Source organism: Sebastes fasciatus, chromosome 3 (assembly GCF_043250625.1).
Source record: "Sebastes fasciatus isolate fSebFas1 chromosome 3, fSebFas1.pri, whole genome shotgun sequence".
Taxonomy (NCBI): domain Eukaryota; kingdom Metazoa; phylum Chordata; class Actinopteri; order Perciformes; family Sebastidae; genus Sebastes; species Sebastes fasciatus.
This window is the reverse complement of record NC_133797.1, coordinates 6,969,958-6,974,951: the sequence shown is the minus strand read 5'-3', so window position 1 is coordinate 6,974,951 and position 4,994 is coordinate 6,969,958.

Here is a 4,994-nt window from a genome sequence, read left to right as displayed (position 1 = left end):
CTGTTTTCCTGTCAAAAAAAACGAAAGCGATAAACATTAAAACACTGATGTATGGCATTTGCTTTTCACGCTTGTTTGAATGGTTACAATTTCCGGTTCTGTTAGGACAGGGGTCAGCAACCTTTACTATCAAAAGAGACATTTTAGGCAAAAAAGAAAAGAAAAAAGAAATATGTCTGGAGCCGCAAAACATTTGAGCATTGTGATGAAGGTAACACAGTTTATAATGTAAGTATATAGTATATAAGTCTAATGCAGTGAGGGCCCAAAGTGCAAATGTACTGCATGGTATTAGGGCTACATTGAGGGATTTTTTTTTTTTTTCCAGAATAAAGTCATAATATTACGAGAATAAAATCGTAACTTTGCAAGAAAAAAAGAAAATAACACGTAAAATTACTACTTTATAACATTATAACTTTATTTTCATAATATTATAACTTTATTTTCATAATACTTTGACTTTTTTTTCTTGGAAACTTCTGACTTTATTCTCATAATATTACGACTTTTTTCCCCGTAAACTTCTGACTTTATTCTCATAATACTATGATTTTTTTTCTCGTAAACCTAGGACTTTATTCTCGTAATATTATGATTTTATTCTCGAAAACTCAGATTTATTTATTTTTTCCTCAATGTGGCCCTAATACTCCACCATACCGTCGTACCATAGACCTACAACAATGATAAATAAAAATAAAAATGTAAACAAAAAACAGTTATTCATTTCCATTTTTATAAATCCACAGGGAGCCACTGGAGAGGAGCTGAAGAGCCGCATGTGGCTCCGGAGCCGCAGGTTGCTGACCCCTGTGTTAAGGAGACTGCAAGGCTCTCAACGGTCGGTGATGTCTCCAGATAACTGTTATGATTTGACGCTATATAAAAATAAATTGAATGGAAATTGATGTTGCTTTAGACCAGGTAAATGTAAGGAGCTGCACTGCCTCTAGAGGGTGCTAGCAGGGTTTTAGACTGACTTGGGTTTACTATCTCAGCCAGCCTGGGTGGAGATTATGTGTTCAGTGGTGTGTGTACGTGTGTGTGTGTCTGGTGTGTGTGTGTGTGTGTGTGTGTGTGTGTGTGTGCATCTGCCTTTCTGTTTGTCTGTCTGAATTTATTCGAGGCATTTGCAACCATACAATGAGGGATTGTAGAATGCACTTGAATTAATCAACAAAGCAACAGAATGGATCTCTGGCTTTAAACTTGCAGATAGATTTTTGGAAGTTGCAGACACCCTTTAATCGTCACATACTGTAGAGTACTATTTGACATAGCCTTAGACACCATCTCTGCCTTCAGGTGGTTGCCATGGGAGCGTTGTTATAAAGAGAAGCGGTGTGTCTAGTCAGAGTTCAGAGATGTGAGTTATTGACATCTGAGCGATGACAAACTAGAATTTCTCACTCAATTTACACTTCAGGGTCCACGGAGATCACTATATGTTTTACAAACCACAAGGACTGAAACTGTGAGTCAGCGCAGACGTGTTGTAATTTCAAAGTGAAATTGATTAATGCAAGTCGCAGCATTAAAGATGCAGTCAGCAACTGATGAGTGTCCCCACACCTCAAAAAAATATGTTGTTCCTGGATCTAAACACTACAATTGGTTATTTTGAACCAGCCGCGTAGCTATGGGTGAGCCTAGGCCCGCCCACTTCTTGCCTCAGCCCATCCAATCAAATAGATGTTTATTTTTTACATTACATCTGCCATTATTAAAATTAATATAAAATAGCCTTTGTGGTTTACATTCGTTATCTCCGTCCATTTATGTGATATTCAGCATTTCATTTCATACTGTTGTAAAACGTAAAGAAATGCAAGGGGTAGGGTGAGTGTATCTTTTGGTCATTCGATTTTCCTTTCACAAAAGGATATTAAAAAACAAAAAATTAGAGGTTATTTGATTTTCGTTTTAAAATACAAAAATTTAAATTGAAATACAAGGCAATTTTTTCTTTATCAGGGTCAAAAAGGGATGAACTAAATAAAAAAAACAGGTTGATTTTCATTTTCTTTTTGTAAAAACAAAAAACAAAATCACTAGAAGAAAGAAACAAAAAAACGCCCCGTTTTTTTCATATTCTGCGACCGGAAGTTACCACTTACAAAGCAAGAGCGCGTATGAGGATGGTGCTGTGTATGAGAGAAAAATAAAAGCACGGTGCTGCTGTGTAACTGAAGGTGATGGACATGAGTCAGTACGTAGTTTTTGGAAAGAATAAAAGAGTGTGTCTCAGGGAAGAAGACATGACTGCAGAATAACTAACTTCGGTAAAGTTGGAAAGATATTGACAGATTTGAACTTCCTGGATCAATAACTCATAAACGAAACGTCGTTAAAACACAAACAACGTCTCTTTCTAACCGTAGTAAGATAGACAACGAGCTACAACCTCATTTAAATCCTAACGAGCCTTTAGTCCTCCGAGCTGGCCATATTACATTGGTCTCTATGTGCAGCTGGCTGTGAGACGAGTGGTCAGGGACCGTCTACAAAGTGCAACGCCGAAAATATAATATAATATAATAATAATAAACTTTATTTGTATAGCACCTTTCCAAACATAGTTAGAAAGTGCTTTAAATTAGTTAAAATAGTGCAAACATCAAGATAAAAACAACACAGAATAAAAACATAAAAACATAGGTCAAAATAAAATGTTGAACATAAGACTTTTTTTTACAAAAAGTCAACAATAATGACATTTAAAACAAGGGATTGCTATAAAAAGGCCTTTCTGTAAAGGTAGGTTTTGAGGCGTGATTTAAAAGAAGAAACAGAGTTTGCTAGCCTGAGTTCCTCCGGAAGGGAGTTCCACAGCTGTGGGGCTCTAACAGAGAACGTCCGGTCTCCCGTTGTAACAAGACGGGCTGTGGTGACAGTGAGGGGGGTCTTACCTGAGGAGCGCAGGCAGCGCCTCGGTTCGTAGGGCTCGAGTAATTCTAAGATGTAGTTAGGGGCAAAGACGTGAAGGGCTTCAAAAGTAATTAGTAAAATTTTTAAATCAATACGATACCTGACTGGGAGCCAGTGAAGTGTTGCAAGGATAGGTGTGATATGGTCTTGTCTCTTAGAGTTTGTTAGTAGTCTGGCTGCCGCATTTTGAACTAGTTGGAGACGGGATATGGCTTTTTGACTGAGCCCAGGGAGTAATGAAATGTTTGATTTTAGAGATGTTCCTTAGCTGGAGAAAACATGACTGAATTACTTTGGTAATCTGTGCATCAAAGCTGAGCTCAGAGTCAAAGACCACACCCAGGTTGTGGGCGGACTGCGTGATGTTAGGCGACAGGTTGCCAAGAGTCTTTGCTAATTCATTAGTCCGGTTTGGGGGTCCAAATAGAAGCACTTCAGATTTTGAGTCATTTAGCTGAAGGAAATTTTGTGACATCCAGCATTTTATATCTGAGAGACAGTCCATTATATTAGAGAGTTTGTCTGTGTTTGCTACCAGTCAGCGGGACATAACGTTGAGTGTCATCTGCGTAACAGTGGAAACTAATATTGAAAAGAGATGCTATACAAAATATTCAATAACTTCACTGTTATACAGTGTAGTACCATCAAAATTACTTCACACAACAATGGTCTCCTCATAGTTACACTTAGTTTGGACAAATATGCTTTTGTATTATTTTGATGAAAAAATCATTAAAACAGTACAATACATTATCTTAATCCGAATTTGCCAGTCTCTGCTTTGCCCATGCCTGGAGAAATAACAATAAGGATTGTGTACCTTTGTGTCTTTTGCGAGCTAGATTATAGAGAGCATTGTGAATATATTCAAATAAGCTACAGTAGCCTTCTATCATCCTTTCTATGTCTCTGGCTCCAACTGGACTCCAGTCTGGAGCATGGGAGCCTGAAATAGGCTACTGGTCCGATGGTACACTCTACTGGGTGAAAACGGAACTACAACTACTCGGCTACAGCTTTCCTAGAGGAGTGCAAGGGATCAGGTGGAAGTGCCAGGTGTGTTGAAAGGAGGAGCCACATAGTGCTTCGCACCTGTCGACATTAAAGAAACAGCACATAGTGAGGGTATGAGAGAGAAAAGTGTTAATTACGGGAGAGTTCTGTAAAACATCTGTAGAGACACTCTCTGTAATTTATCACACACTTTTGGGATAAAAAAACATCCTCCCTGCCGTGCGCATGCATGTGCAGCGTGTGCGGCCGCATTCTGCGCTGCTTAGATCATGCCGGGTCCAACAAAAAAACATTTCTTTAAATGTCTTTGTTGCACTATCTTTCTTATTATGCAATGTAGCTGAGTCATTGAAAAACTGTCCTTTACAAGAAAAAAAACGCAAAACTCTCAGTTTCCAGGTTATTGGTAATTAGACTCCGCCAGTGTCCTTACTGGAGAGTAGCAAAGTGAAATCCTCCTTCCAATATCCACATAATTAGCAACATAAAAGTTCACAACACCGTGTTTGTTCCTTTAATGGTCCACTTTACGTGTCATTATCCATGCGTGTTTATCTCCGTCTTTTCTTCAATATTCGCAGCGATTCATCCTCCATAGCTCGGCTTTTCCAGAGCACAGTTTTTGACAAATGTAGCGTCGTCTGACCAAAAATCTACACTGTGTATGTCCACAAGAAGAAGCAATGAGCTTAACTCAAATTAAACACCTCTCCAAGGTAGGATTTAATTGTTTACTGAAGAAGGAAACAGTACAAAACATATATTTAACTAGGTCAAAAATAATTGTGCTCTGTAGACACCTTTCTGTTAGCTGACTCTGACGTCATTTATATGTCTACAGGAGCACTACTTATACAAGTTAATAACAAAACATATGCAGTTCTTAAATGTGAAAAAACCCATTTACATTCTTCAAAGTAATTTATATTCTTATATTCTTATATGTTTTTTAAGACATGGGTCTTACACCCTATGACATCACAAGTTTGAGACTTCTCTGGTTTCTGGCTTTGAGAGAGAGAGAGAGTAGCTCATGTTGATTGACC